Source organism: Sceloporus occidentalis, unplaced genomic scaffold, assembly GCF_023333645.1.
Source record: "Sceloporus occidentalis isolate IW3139 unplaced genomic scaffold, rSceOcc1.0.p SCAF_21, whole genome shotgun sequence".
NCBI classification, from domain to species: domain Eukaryota; kingdom Metazoa; phylum Chordata; class Lepidosauria; order Squamata; family Phrynosomatidae; genus Sceloporus; species Sceloporus occidentalis.
This window is the reverse complement of record NW_028317001.1, coordinates 13,648,661-13,664,809: the sequence shown is the minus strand read 5'-3', so window position 1 is coordinate 13,664,809 and position 16,149 is coordinate 13,648,661. Positions and strand designations below refer to the sequence as shown.

The 16,149-nt window shown below is 43.2% G+C and overlaps 1 protein-coding gene across 1 annotated transcript in view; it reads left to right on the top strand.

Moving 5' to 3' along the window:
* Window positions 1-5,950: 5,950 nt before the first annotated feature.
* The window catches only part of LOC149301637 (uncharacterized), a 215,825-nt gene continuing 205,626 nt past the window's right edge, over window positions 5,951-16,149 (top strand). Inside the window, exon 1 of the mRNA XM_089484336.1 lies at window positions 5,951-6,013. The gene's annotated coding sequence lies outside the window, so the exon portion shown is untranslated. The remainder of the gene's footprint in view (window positions 6,014-16,149) is intronic.

The following is a 16,149-nucleotide window of genomic DNA, read 5'->3' as shown; positions in this document are numbered from 1 at the left end:
GCCAAGACACACTCTCTCAGCCTCGAAGGGAGGCACTGCCCCCCAAACAAGCCTTGCATGCCAGGAGAGTCCTCCAAAGTCACAACACGCAAAAACAGCCATGTTTCCAAGAGGTCATGGGGAAAGGGAGCCCAGGGTTTGGATGCCCACCTTGGCCAAGACACACTCTCTCAGCCTCAAAGGGAGGCACTGCCCCCCAAACAAGCCTTGCATGCCAGGAGAGACCTCCAAAGTCACAACACACAAAAACAGCCATGTTTCCAAGAGGTCATGGGGAAAGGGAGCCCAGGGTTTGGATGCCCACCTTGGCCAAGACACACTCTCACAGCCTCGAAGGGAGGCACTGCCCCCCCCAACAAGCCTTGCATGCCAGGAGAGTCCTCCAAAGTCACAACACATGACAACAGCCATGTTTCCAAGAGGTCATGGGGAAAGGGAGGTCAGAGTTTGGATGCCCACCTGGGCCAAGACACACTCTCACAGCCTCGAAGGGAGACACTGGCCACCCCCCAACAAGCCTTGCATGCCAGGAGAGTCCTCCAAAATCACAACACACGACAACCCAAGAGGTCATGAAGAAAGGGAGGTCAGGGTTTGGATGCCCACCTTGGCCAAGACACACTCTCTCAGCCTGTGTGTGTAAGCATATACACGCAGCATTACACTTTCAGCAGCTCCACAGTTTGTCTGTGTGTGTATATATATATATGTGTGTGTGTGTGTATGAATATGTATTTATGTATATATATATATATATATATATATATATATACAAACACACAAAGATGTGTGTGCAAGCATATACATGCAGCATTACACTTTCAGCAGCTCCACAGTTTGTGTGTGTGTGTGTGTGTGTGTGTATGTATATATATATATATATATATATATATGCGTGTGTGTATATGTGTATGTATGTATGTATATATATATATACAAACACACAAAGATGTGTGTGTAAGCATATACATGCAGCATTAAACTTTCAGCAGCTCCACAGTTTGTGTGTGTGTGTGTATATATATATATATATGCGTGTGTGTATATGTGTATGTATGTATGTATATATATATACAAACACAGAAAGAAGTGTGTGTAAGCATATACATGCAGCATTACACTTTCAGCTGCTCCACAGTTTGTGTGTGTGTGTGTGTATGCGTGTTTGTATATGTATGTGTGTGTGTATATATATATATATATATATACACACACACACACACACACACACACAAAGATGTGTGTGCAAGCATATTACATGCAGCATTACACTTTCGGCTGCTCCACAGTTTGTGTGTGTGTATACACACACACACACACACACACACACACACACACACACACACAGACAGCTGTGTATGTACACATATAAATACGGCTTCACACTTTTGGCAGTAACACTATAAGTGTGTGTGTGTGTGGATATTCTGCACTCTCCTTGCTTATTATTATTATTATTATTATTATTATTATTATTATTATTAGACCTTGGCATCACCATGGGAGAGGTGCAGAGTTGGATCCCATGTATTCCTTCATAGCAGAAGGGGGTTGGACTGGATGGTCCTTGAGAGTCCCCTCAACTCTAGCATTTCTTGTTGAGGCTGGGCTTTTTTTCCCTTTTGTGTGTGTGCCTTCAGGTTTTTTTAAGCATAGGAATGTTGTTTAAACCTCTGCCAAACTTCCTTTTGAGATGGTAATTGAGTCTGAAATGCAAAGTAATTAGCGTAATTATTCGCCTTGTCTTTTATTGTCATTCAGAGACATCTGTGAAAAATATTTCGCTGGCTGCTGAAAGGGAGAGAAGAAATCACCCTTTGAAAGGGGCATTTCTGGAACAAATATTTTTTTAAAAAGTTCTCCTCAAGGTCTCACTGACCGAGGAGAAAAATATGGGTTTCTCCAATCACTACTCAGTGGCTTTCAGTACCATTGACCATTGCATCCTTCTGGATCGCCTGAGGAAATTGGGGATCAGAGGCAATGCATTGCAGTGGTTCTGGTGCTATCTCTCAAGCAGATCCCAGACGGTGATGCTTGGGGACAGTTGTTCCTTTAAAAAGGAGTTTAAATCTGGCATTCCTCAGGCGTGATCCTGTCTCCAATGCTGTTTAACATCTACATGAAACCGCCTGGAGAGATCATCCGGAGGCATGGAGTGGGGTGCTATCAGTACACTCATGACACCCAACTATACCTTTTCATCCTCAAAACCTCAGCGTCAACTAAGGAAGGAATCTCCCCTCTGAATAAATGTCTTGGGGCAATAATGTGCTGGATGAGGAAAAACAGATTGAAACTGAATCCAGCTAAGATGGAGGTGCTTGTTGTTGGAGGTCCTAATCCAGGTATGGAGATTTGTCAACTAGTCCTGTATGGGGTCACAGTTTGGGGGTGCTCCTCGATCTGTCGCTCCAGATGTCAGATCAGATAGATGCGATGGCCAGGAGTGCCTATTATTAGCTTTGGTAGATATGCCAACTGTCTCCTTCCTGCAACCTGAAGACCCGAAAACTATGATACGCTTGCTGGTAACTTCCCGTCTTGACTTCTGTAATGCGGTCTGCAAAGGGTTACCCTTGCACCAAGTCCAAAAACTTCAATATGGCAGCCAGAGTAATCACTGGAAGATCTAGAGGTGATCATATTAAACCTATACTCAAGTCTCTTCACTGGCTGCCTATTACTTTCTGGGCACAGTACAAGGTGTTGGTTATAACCTTTAAAGCCCTTCAGGGCTTGGGTGCAGCTTTCTCACAGGATCTCCTTCTCCCATAAAATCTGCCCACACATTGAAGTCCTCTAGTAAAAACTTACTACAGCCAGCAAAAACTAGGCTGGCTGCATTTACCCAGAGGACCTTCTCTTCTGTTGCTCCCAGTTTATGGAATAGCCGGCCGGAAGAGATCCAATATTTCACAAGTCTTGAAAGGTTTAAAAAAGCAGTCAAGATGTATCTCTTCCAGCAGGCCTTTCCAGATTAACATTCCAGCAATCTCCAATTAATTTAATTAATCCTATTGATTTAGTCCAACAATTGCTCTAACTGCCTCTGCCCTATTTTTAATAATTGTTTTAATAATAATAACAAAGTACTTTTTTGACGGTATTTGAAACCTGAAAAAATACATGAAACATCTAAGAATAGTTTGGATAGGTGCTGGATGTGCGGAAATGGAAAAGGCACATTTTCCCATCTCTGTTGGTCCTGTGTAAAAATGAAAGAATACTGGCATAAAGTACAGTGTATAATATTTAAAATGTTGCAAGTGAATCTAAAATTTGCTTGAAAAGTATTTTTATTAAATAGTATCGAAAATGGAGTGGAAAAATTGCATGGTAGAGTATTGTTTTATCTTTTATCAACAGCAAGGATGACCCTAGCAAAAGAATGAAGACAAAGGAAAGATCCTGAAGGAGAAGAACGGCTGTTAAGACTATTTGATGCATTGGCAGCAGATAAACTCACCAGACTGGGATAAAGTGATGGATACATCAAAAAAGGATGGAAGACTGAAGGGAATACAATGGATAAAATATCCCAACTTTATAGGAAGTTACATGAATGTTATTTAATTAAGTGATATTAATTTTAAACTATTATGGGTAAAAGCACCTCTTTTTATCAAAAAACTAAAACCAAAAAAGGTGGATTAGTTAAAAGGGAGGGGGGGGGAGAGAAAATAAATCTCTGACAACTGATAGGATTAGATTATCTATTCCTGGTTTCTCTCGTGTTTTGCTTTTCTTGTTCTTTCCTTGTATATTGTTAGAGGCATGGATTGAAGGGTACAAAAAGCGAATGGAAAATGTTTAACTAAACAAGTGATCAAGAGAAGTACAAAAGGTGGAAAAGAAAACAAAGACACAGCAAAAGAACATAAACTCAGGAAGTCTTTGTTTGTTGTGGGATCTCAGGTTGGATATAGTATGAATTTGGATTAAATTTAGTATGTTTTACAAGTTTTGTCGCTTGTGAATATTTGTATTTGTCAAGTCTTTTTGTTGTTGGTCCCATATGTTTTTTTTTTTTCTTCCTTTTACCAATAAAGTTAAAAAAAGTACAGAATCCTGAAATCTAGAAATCATATCCAGGAGAAGGTGTTTTGGCCACACTGCAAACAACAACCTCCAAAACCCACAAAACAGTGATACCTTTCTCCTGTTTGATGTTTAACACTTTTTCCCAATGAAGAAGTCAGTTGAGCTTCAAAAGCTTGTCTTATCTATTTTGTGTATTTGGGTTGGCCACTAAAGGTATCCCTGTTTTGTGGATTGTGGGTGTTATTGTGGTTTGCTGTATGGTCCGGCCAGCATAGCAACCTCTGCATATGATCCCTAGAGTAGGAATCCCTCTTTGTCTCATGGCTGTTTGGGGCTTTTCTCCCTCCCTCCCTGTCTGCCCCATAGAAGTCAAGGGGGACTCACCTTTGCTAAAGTCTCTTCCAAGGGTCTAGGATTCAGAGACATAGGTTTCATTTGCATTACAGAAATCATGCATTTCAACACTGCTTTAACTGCCATGGCTCAATTCTATGGAGATCTGGGATCTGTAGTTTTGTGAGCTATGTAGCCTCTCTCAGGGAACTCTAGTGTGAAAAGAGTCTACAAATCCCAGAATCCCATAGCACTGAGAAATGGCAGTTAAAGCGATGTCAAACTGCATGAATTCTGCAGTGCAGATTCAACCAGAAGCCATGTTATTCAGGAATATCAGTATCCTAAGGGATCTTGTAGCACCTTTGAGACTAATTGAGTGAAAAAAGTTGTAGCATATGCTTTTGTAGACTTGTGTCTGGAGGTTTGTGGAAGAGAGTCATGGCAACCCTAGTAGCCAGAACCTTCTTTTGTCCTCCATTTTGGGAGAGGAGAGAGGGAGGCCGAATGGAGAGCTCCCTGGGAAAGAAGCCATGCCTGTCCAGGCTGAGAGGCCAGAGACCTAGGAGCAGAGCCTCTGCGGTTGGGGAAGAGTCGCTGTCTGAAGCATTGGACCTTCTGGGACCTTCCTTTTGTGCCCCTGGAATACAACTGCTTCTTCCCACCAAGAACCCAAAATAGTCCTCTCCGAAATCCCTTTCTGGGAGCATTGGTGAACTGCCCTGGGCCCTACTATGTTGCAAGAAATAAAAATACACATTTGAAATGATGCAAAACAGCTCATGCTTAAATAATACATGCCTTAAAAGTGACACCAGATTCTCCCCATCCCACCTGGGCTTCCCTTTCAGGTTAAATGTGGTGGGCAAAGCATGACCCACGGCTCCATGCATCAGGGACTTCTCTGTAACCCACAGCGGTCAAAAATGTCTGGGGTCTTTTCGTGATCTTGGGATGCGAGGGGTACTTCCGCCATGTTTTGTGGGACCCCTGGGTCAATTTAACACCATAAGATGAGGTGTCCTCCGCTCGCTTCCCAGAAGCATGGCGAAAACATCCCTCATGTTGATGTTGATGCTTATTTTAACCAATTCTGTTTTATATTATTGCCTATTGTTTTATACATGTTTTGTAGATTGGCCGGTTTTATTTTTATTGACTTGATCATTTGTATGTACAGCACTGTGTACATTTACAATGCTATAGAAATAAATGATGATGATGATAAAGTCACACTCTCTCAGCCTCAGAGGATGGCCATGGGAAACCCACTCTGAAGGAACCTGCCAAGAAAACCCCTTCAGAGACTCCCATAAGGTCTCCATAAGACCTGGAAACAACTGGAAGGCAGACCCCAAGAACAACATTGGAAATAGGGGCAAGCCTTGCCTTGGGAAAGTGTAATGACTGGGCTCCAGTCAATGGAGGTCTTCTTCAGGCAGAAAAGGGAGGTTTATGCAAATGCAGAATGACATCACTGCTATGGAAGATTCACTTGACCAATCAGAGAGCAAGATAAAGGTTCTTCTGGAAGCTTCCGTGAGAAGGAGATATAAGGCCTGAGAGACCAAGAGACAGTTGGGGGAATTGTGTCGGTTGGAGATCGAGAGAGAGAGTTAAAGAGCGGATCTTGGAAGTTAGTCTCAGAATTGGATGCTTAGGTTTATTTAATAGCGTATATGAATATTATATACTTACGAATATTGTACCTGCAAGATTCTTAATATCTTATAGTAAATATCTCCTTGGAGTATCTTCTACTCGACGCTCCTTTTACACGTCTTTTGGCTCAGTTGATGCTTGGGAAGATCAGTAAAGAAGTAGAAATAAGTTTCCTTAACTGGTCCCAGTGTAGGTTTAGGGAAGTCCTTTTATAATTCGCTGGATGATGGCAGCGAGATTTAAGGAAGTTATGGGTTTGCTGGGCTAAGAGCCATAATGTCTAAATGTCTAATTAACAGTTTGTAAGACACTCTGATAGCCTTTTGGCTGAAGAGAAGGGTATAAAATTATTATTATTATTATTATTATTACAGAACCGCAGTTTGGCTGCTTGGACCACCGGAGATCATCACAGAGAGTCAGTTGCAAAAACGCATCTCACTCCAGAAAATAAAGGTACTTCAGGAGTTTGCTCTCTACGTCTTTCTGTAATAATAGCTACAAAACTGATAATAGCATTTGGGACATTTAGTCTTTTAAAACAAATATGGCAGATTTAAATGCTGCTTTAAAACCTCTTTCCATCTGCCAGCTTTGTGCTGGTTTTGGGGGGAAATGAGAAAGTGTTGGGAGGGAGGGACTGCCAACAGAATTAGGAGATGCATTGCAGGCTATGGACAGTTTGCGGCCAAGTAAGGTCCAAAACACACAGCAGCAATAGTCCATTTTGAGAGCGCTTTAACTGCCCTTGCCCAGTGCTAGGGAATCCTGGGAACTGGAGTTTATTGTGGCACCAGAGCCCTCTGACAGAGAAGGCTCAATGTCCCACAAAACTACATCTCCCACAATACCCTAGCACTGGACCAGGGCAGTTAAAGCAATCTCAGATTGGATTATTGCTGCAGTGTGTTTTGGACTTAGGTGACCCTTGGCAAGTCACACTCTCTCAGCCTCAGAGGATGGCAATGGCATCCCCTCGCTGAATAAACCTGCCAAGGAAACCCCATGATAAGTTTGCCTTAGGGTTGCCATAAATTGGATTAGACTTGAAGACACACATGAAGAACAGAAAAAAGTCTGCTATTATTTCTCAGGTTGTACATGGGAACGGGGGGCGGTGTGGTGCAATGGTTTGAGTGTTGGGTTACAACTCTGGAGTCCAGGCTCCAGTGCTCCACTCCTCCATGAAACCAGCTGGGTCCCTTGGGCAAGAAGTCACACTCTCTCAGCCTCAGAGGAAGGCAATGGCAAACCTCCTCTGAACAACTCTTGCCAAGAAAACCCCAGGGAAGGCTCCCCAGAAGTCGGCAATGACTTAGAGCCACTCCACAAAAAACTACAAAGCCTCAAGAAAGAGCCAGCGGTGGTTTAGTGGCTGGAGCATTGGACTATGACCCTGGAGCCCAGGGTCCGAATGCCCTCTTGGCCACAGAAATCCACTGAGTGACCTTAGGCAAGAAGTCACACTCTCTCAGCTTCAGAGGGAGGCACTTGCAAAACCACTTCTGGACAAATCTTGCCAAGAAAAGCCTTCAATGGACTTCCCTTAGGGTCACCATAAGTCAGAAACAACTTAGAAGCACACAACGACAACAAGAGCAGTAACAGCACTAACACAAGGCAGCTTGGGAGAAAAGAAGGAAGGAAGGAAGAAGGAAAGTAACAAAAAAAGAAAGAAAGAAAGAAAGAAAGAAAGAAAGAAAGAAGACTTGGGAGTTGTAGTCCTCGGTTGAGAGGGATTGGAGTGGCCTTACTGCAGGGCAGGACCAGTGTTGGTAAGAAGCCTTGAATTTATTTCCCGGCATGTTTTACCAAAATCCATGGAATCCACCCCATATTACACGGAATATTCAGTCAAAATCCCTTGAAAGTTCCCGTAATGTTAATAATAATAATAATAATAATAATAATAATAATAATAGGATTTATTTATATTTTTATTAATATGGTGGATCTTTAGCAAATAAATGTAAACCTAATTGAATAAAAATAATTGTAACTTATTTCAACTCTCAAAATTACCATTGGACCAAACAAAGAATCTTTCAGTCCTTCTAATACCTTTAAGATACTTATTTGGACATGAAGGGGGGCCAGGAAGATTTATGCAAAATAGAAACGTGTTCGGCTGCAACCACACTGCAGAAATAATCCAGTTTGACACCCCTTTAATTGCCCAGGCTCGGTGCTATGGAATCCTGGGAATTCTAGTTCTGTGAGACATTGAACCTTCTCTCTCAGCAAACTCTGGTATGATAACAAACTACAATTACCGGGACTTCATAGCACTGGGCCATGGCAGTTAAAACGGTATGAAACTGGATTGTCTCTGGAGTGAAGATGCAGTCTGAGTTGGTTCCAAGACACACTGCAGAAATAATCCAGTTCAAGACCACTTTAGCTGCCGTGGCTCAGTGCTAGGGAACCCTGGGAATTGTAGTTTTGTGAGAAAGAGCTCTGGTGCCACAATAAACTACAATTCCCATACATCTGAGGAAGTATGCTTAAGTCTAGGAAAGCTCATGCTGCCAACTTTTCTTTTAGTGAGTCTCAAATGTGCTACACGATCTATCTATCTATCTATCTATCTATCTATCTATCTATCTATCTATCTATCTATCTATCTATCTATCATCATCACCATTATTATTATCATTATTAAATTCAAATGCAGCTGAAAAAGTGGACTTAAATTGGCAATGCTGATATACTGTAGAGACTTTTTCTCTGGGGCTGTGATCTGGAAGCGTGGAGGCAATTCCCTTGTCAAATCAGGGAATCCTGGGAATTGTAGTTTGTTGTGACACGTATGTATATATACAGTATATGTATGTGTATATATGTCTCTGTGTGTGTGTGTGTGTATATAATGTGTGTATATGTGTGTCTGTATGTCTCTCTCTCTCTCTCTCTGTGTATCTGTGTGTGTTTATGCATGTTCAACTGAGGACTCAGAGAAGGTTCTAGAAGATACTCCATAGTCACAAACAGCACACAAAATGGCCGCCAGAACACAAAATGGCCGCCAGTGTGGCTGGGGCTCCAGGGTCCCTCAGTCCCTCCTGCCTTGTTCCATATTAACTGCAGGAGGAGCCTGTGAGGGTGGGGCAGGGGGCGGGGTCTTCCAGCTCCTCTGTCCCCATTGGCCAGAATGAAGAAGGGGAGGAGCTTCTGCCTCTCTATTTAGCTCTGTGCGTGGAAGAGTGAGTGAGAAGGGGACAGAGAGAAGGAAGGAAGGAAGGAAGGAAGGAAGGAAGGAAGGAAGGAAGGAAGGAGACAGACAGAGACAAGGAGGAAGGAAGGAGGCAGAGAGAGAGGGGAGAGGGAGCAGAGGGACAAGGCCTGGAAGTTGTAGGTTTCACTACTGCACTGAGGCCTCCAAGTGCTGAGCCAGAGGTGGCCATTTTGTGTTCTGGCAGCCATTTTGTGCTGCTTGTGACTGTGGGGAATAATATTCCGGAACCTTCTCTGAGGCCTCAGTTGAACAGAGGCTTCTCTTTCTCTCCTGAGGCTCCAGAGTCAGAAAGAGGCCAGGCTCCTTGGGCCAAAAGGAAGGAAGTGTGTCCCTTTGTGTCTTTTGTGTCTCTTTTCTGAAGAGGGTTTTCTTATTACACAGCTCTGCTCCTTCTGGGGAACATGGGTTTTAAAAGGGATCATAAATGGGGAGGATAGTTTTAATACAAGCCTTCTTCTTCTTCTTCTTCTTCACAAACATTGGGTTTTGGCTTCAAAGAGGAGGCTAGTCCCCCAAACAAGGCCATAAGTGGCTCCTTTGGGAGGTTTTAAAAGTCTTCTCAGTTTCCTTATTAAGAGATTTTCAGGGAAGAAGGAAGGAGACAGACCAGAATAACTCATATTACCAAGAATGAAACATAAAACAAACAACAAAAATAAGGATTATAGACTAAAACAAACTACTTAATTTTTTAAAGGAAAACCATTATTAGGAGGATAGAAACAAGACATGGGTGCTTCTATCCTTTTACAATCGACTCAGGATGTATCTGCACTGCAGAAATAATCCACTTTGAAACTCCTGGCTCCATTCTATGGAATCCTGGGATTTGTAGTTTGTTTTGGCATGAGAGCTTTCTGGCAGAGAAGGCTAAGTGTCCTAAAGGTAAAATCCCAGGATTCCATAGCACTGAGCAATTAAAGCGGTGTCAAAGTGCCTTATTTCTATAGTGTGCATGCAGCCTTCTTGTGAAAGGGGCTGATGCTGGGGAAAAGCACTGGGGACCTCTGCAGGTTTCAGCAGATGGTTTATTTATTTATGATGCACTGATTTCACATCTATCTATGGGGACATAACCAGGGGCCTCTCCAATTTCCCATCCCCTAATCCCTCTCCACTCTAAGAAGGCATGGAGTATCTGTTGTGTAGGGGAGCTGCAGTGAATCTATGCTAGGTCCGGGGGGCTTTGTTTGGTGCAAAGGGAGGAAGGGGATGCCCACCTCTGCATTGGGCCAAAGGAGGCATATGTCCCCTGCGTATGTCACCAGCAGGATGATGTTCTCTGTGCCTTTGAGTGCTGCAGGGTTTCTTACCGAGCCAATCCTAACCCTGGTCCCTTTTCTCAGGAACTTCATCTCAGCCTCTTTGGACACAGCTTTGGGCCTCTCTTGCTGGAAGTGACGAAGTACAGGGCCAACAGGACCCCTGCCCACCTGATGGCCAACACAGAGGCCAAGCGGAGGGAGTTGGGCTCCAACAGAAATAGGAAGCCGAGGTACAACAGCTCTTTGGTGAGTCACTATCCTGTTAGCTTCATCTGTGTCACTTCTGGGTCAATTTATGAAAGGAAGCAAATAATATACTGTCCAAGTTTGGCAGAGACAGTCCTGGTTAATCCTCTGTCACCCCACTTATTCAGGGGCTTTTAAAAATGTCCCAGTTGGTCTATCCTCCTCCCACTTTCCCCTTTCTAAGCTCACCTTAGTTCCTGAGTGCAATTGAGTTTGCAGCCTATCAGCTCAAAAGTGGGGAGAGGAGAGGAAAGAAGGAAACTGGATATGGCCCTTCCCAGGAGGCTGAAGCAAAAGCAAACTGCTGTGTCTTTCCTAGCTTGTGTGATCTTCCTCATAAACAACTTTGGTCATCTTCACTGCCTTCTGGGTTGCTTGTCCACATGTGTCTTGTTTTTCCCATGAATCAAGTGTTGGGGGCTATGGGAGAATGTCTCTGAATATAAATTGGGGGTGGGCCCAGTGACCCTTAAGCCCAGGTGCTCCCCAGAACTGCTTTATAAAAATGACATTTGCCTCCAAAATGTGGCAAGAAATGTCTAAATGCACCATAAATCTTTGGTGGCTAAATGTACTGTATGTGTTGGGATAGTCAGTATCCTAATCCATCATCAATATCCCAGCCATGGCCTAAATTATATTGTTGGTTATACTGAAAAGATTCAAGACAAACTGGATCTCAAAGGCAGTAGCTTTTTTCTTGCTGACAGCATTTAAAGTTTATTTCCTGGACTGAATTGTGAAGTGATGAAATAATATTTGGGATGAACCATGTGCTTTCCTCCCCTTTTGTTTAGTCACTCTCTGGATGAGGGCTATTTTCTGTTGCAGGTGACCTTTGCGGATGTGGCGGTATATTTCACCGAGGATGAATGGAAACTGTTAACGAAGAAGCAGAGACTGATGTACAATCATATAATGATGGAGAATTATGAGAACGTGGCTTCTGTGGGTAAGGAACCGGAATCCACTAGCATTATAGAATCATAGAGTTGGAATAGACCACAAGGGCCATCAGGTTCAACCCTCTTCTGCCATGCAGGAATACACATTCCAAGCATCATCCAGCCTGTGGTTCAAGACCTCCAAAGAAGAGAACTCCACCAAACTCTAAGGGAGTATATTCCACTGTCGAAGAGCTCTTACTGTCCCAAAGTTCCTCCTAATGGTCAGGTGGAACCTCTTTCTCTGTCGTTTGCATCCATTGTGGTGTCTCTTTTTCTCTGTAGCAGCAAAAAGCAAGCTTGCTCCATCCTCAATACGACCCTTTCCAATATTTAAACATGGATATCATATCCGCTGTTAATTTTCTTTTCTCCAGGGTAAACATACCCAGCTCTCTAAGCCGCTCCTCATAGGGCTTGATGGTTTCCAGATCCTTCACCATTTTGGTTGCCCTCCTCTGGGCATGTTCCAACCTGTCAACATCCTTTTTGAATTTCGGAGGCCAGAACTGGACACAGGATTATTCCAAGTAAGGCCTGACCAAAGCAGAATAGAGCAGCACTATTACTTCCCTTGATCTAGAAACTATCCTTGTATTGATGCAGCCTAGAATCACATTGGCCTTTTTAGCTGCCGCATCACACTGTTGGTCCAAGTTCAACTAGTGGTCTACTAGGAGTCCTAGATCCCTTTGAAGTGTAGTTTAATTGTGATAGCAACATCCTGTAGAATATTTGAATTTGTAGTTTAGTGAGGCACTATTGCTCTCCACTTTATAAGGATTCCAAATACTGTATTATAAACTGCCAATTGTCAGAAGCAGGTTCTGTGGTTCATCCAGAATGGTATTGGGGTTTAGGGGGGATTGTTAGTAGTTTAAATGCTAGTAGTTTTAAGTAGTTGGTAAGGATATTGGGGCCTAGAATGGCTTTGGGGAATGGAAGCAGTTGTGGAGGCTATTAACTGCCTGGTCTGTGAACTCTGGGTGGCAGACATGCCCCCGGGGGGAGAGGCGCATGTGAACGGTGGAAGAAGAAGGCAAGAGGTACCTTGGCAGCCGGGCTGGTTAGGGGCTGAAGGGGAGGAAAAGGAAGGAGTGTGAAGGTAGTTAACGACAGAGGGAAAAGGTTTAGACACTTCAGAGACAGCTTAGACTTATTAATGGACCCTTCTGCCTGAGTTTCTCAATAAACCTTTTGGTGGAAGGAAAGGACTTTTTAATTCTGAAACTAAGTTCCGCCCCCAGATATCTCACCAATGCTAGGATTTTGTAGGAAGACAGCATGGAGATTACTAGTAATGCATTTCTCATTGAAATGGTAGCACATCTCTGAGTATGTTTCCTTTTTTGGCCCTCTTCCAGCCTTTTGAGGTTCTGCTTCACTTCCCCAAAGGGATGCAATGGGATACTGAGGCACGAAACTTTATTCCTATTTTAAAGCAATACAATGTGCAGTTTCCCCTGAGATCCCCAGGGGGCCAATGTGACGCCCCCAATCCCCAACAGTAGCCCATCCCTGTCTTAGAGATGTCTTAATACTGCTCCCTGGTGCTTGATCCTCACCAAAACATAAGTCCAGGTCCCAGCCCCCTTGCTTTGCCTTTCTCAATGAGTAATTTGTATATGGATTATCCTGCCTTTCTCAACAAATGAGCCTCAAAGTGTCCCTTTTATGCATCACATAAATGGGTGTGTGTCTGTGATAGAGAGAAGGAGCGAATGTGAAAAACAGAAAGGCAGGAAAGAGATGGTGAAGGGCAAATACTGAAGCAGTGCAGATGGGCAAGAGCAAAGGTTGGAGAGCGGAGGGAAAAAGGGAAGGGGATCAGGCTTAAGAGGGGGATGAAATGCACAGATATAGGATGGGGGACACCTGGCTGAATGAAACTACGTGTGAAAGGGATCTAGGAGTCCAAGTAAACCACAAGTTGAACATGAGTCAACAGTGTGATGCGGCAGCTAACAAGGCCAATGTGATTTTAGGTTGCATCAATAGAAGTATAGTGTCAGGATCAAGGGAAGTAATAGTGCCATGGTATTCTGCTTTGGTCAGGCCTCACCTGGAATATTGTGTCGAGTTCTGGGCACCACAATTCAAAAAGGATGTGGAGAAACTGGAGCATGTCCAAAGGAGGGCGACTAAAATGGTGCAGGATTTGGAAACTATGAGGAACGACTTAGGTAACTAGGGATGTTTAGACTGGAGAAGAGAAGGTTAGCCCTGTTTAAATATTTGAAGGAATGTCAAGCTTGTTTTCTGCTGCTCCAGAGACTAGAACACAGAACAATGGATGCAAACTGCAGTAAAAGAGATTCCACTTCAACATTAGAAGGAACTTCCTGACAGTAAGGTCTGTTCATAAAATAGCCACAAAACAACAATAGCATCTAATTGACACACAGTAAAACAACAAAACAGTTAAAACTGACAAATAAAAACATCATTTAAAATGCACAGTTGTGATCAGAAGTGGGATTTTTCCTTAAGTTCTTTACAAGAGGTCAGCTGGGTAAGCCTGCCGGAAGGGATCCGTCTTAAGTGCTTTCTTGAAAGCATCCAAGGTGGTGTTAAGACGGATCTCCTCCAGCAGGTTGTTCCATAACTTGGGGGCCATGGCTGTGTATGCTCTGTGAGAAGTTGTTCTTAGCCTGACCTTTGGGTAATCTAATAGATTCTTCCCAGATGTTCTGAGAGTGAGGGGCGGATGGTGTAGGGAGAGGCCTTCCCTCAAGTAGCTCAGGCCCAAGCCATGTAGGGCTTTAAAGGTAATAAGCAACGCTTGGTATTGCGCCGGAAGCTAATTGGCAGCCAATGTAGGGATACTGGTGTTATATGGTCTGACCTAGATGTTCTGGTGACCAATCTGGCTGCCGCGTTTTCAACTAACTAAAGCTTCCGAACTTGGTACAAAGGTAGCCCCATGTAGAGCAGTGAACTTAAGAAATGAACTTGAAATCAGGCCTTTTTTTCATACATATTAAGGGTTCCATTTAGCAATTATGAGCAATGTCTATGAAGAGAGGAAAGAGCAACACAAAAATTCCTTTTCCTCTCATGTTTCTTTTCCAACCTGAGCTTGCTTAGCTCCGTGGTTGATTCCAGAGGCCCTTTGTCACTCGAAATGCTGGAGTCTGGGGAGGACACCCACAAGTGCTATGCTTTTAGGGGAATTTCATACTTAGCTCAAAGGAGAGATTGAGGCAACAGTGACCTCGGGAGTCATCCCAACTATACCAGGCCCAGAAGCACACAGAACTCCAGAGGCATTTCAGATAGGTTTTTGTGTTTTATTTAGGGGGAAAGCAAAATACATGCACGCACACACACATATACACATATAGGTGTTCACGCACCACATGCAAGAACTAGGTAACAAAGGTGGGAGTGGTGAATAGTGTAAGGCTTTGCTAATGGTAATACGTTACCTAGATGGATCTTGATTCCAATTGCTGTGGGTCCAGAATGGGGAGAGAAGTCAGTAACTGCTATAGCAAGTGAGGCTGGTGAGTGTAGTGAGGTGTTTAGCAATGTAAATCAATGGAGTGTAAGTCTGCAACTGGACTGATGGTGAAGAACAGCCAGTTGGGGATGATATTTATACTGAAATTGTTGCTTGGGGGCAGAAACTGAGCATTCAAAAAGGTTTAAATTGCTTTAGGATGTTTCCTGGTGTGGAAAGAATTGTGTGAAACTGAATTAAATTAAATGGGTGCTTGGTGGAAATACTTCAGCCAAAAAGGATTATCACACCGGCTCTCAGGTCCTTCTTGGCTCTGAATTCTAGTCCCATTCAAAGCCAATGTATAGCACAGTCTGAAGGCAACACTCCCAGAGTTCAATAATAACATAGCAGAGTACAGTAGCAAATCTCTAGATATAGGCATTGGCAATGCATTAACCACTTTCCACACATAAAAATAACTCACAGCCACAGTTGATTTCCTCCAAGTCCTTGGAGGTTCTTTATCTTGAGTTGCAATAGAAAACAAATATGTACCAGCTGTCCTCTCTGACTTCCATCAACTTCACAATCTCTTGTACACACAACTCCAACCCACATCAATCCACATGTGAGCTGTATACTGTATTGGTTGTGAGTCATCTCCTGGAGCTAAACAGCATGAAGCATCCTCTGCAGTTAGCTTGCATCATGCCATGTGCTCTGACTCAACACTCTATGGCAGTCTCACAGGAAATGATGCCACTTTTCAATCAAAGTATTTTTACATATATTTATTGGAATATTTTTCAACTGTCTGACTATTTGCTTGTACTGATTTCCTCATGACAGTTCCCTTTCAATTTCTTCTTTGGTAGCTCTGAGTAAGGATACAGTCATTATATGGATTTGGGGCATCCAGAACAGGGTCATGCTCAGGTCACTCACACAAACATTATTAATTTAATCTTAAATAGG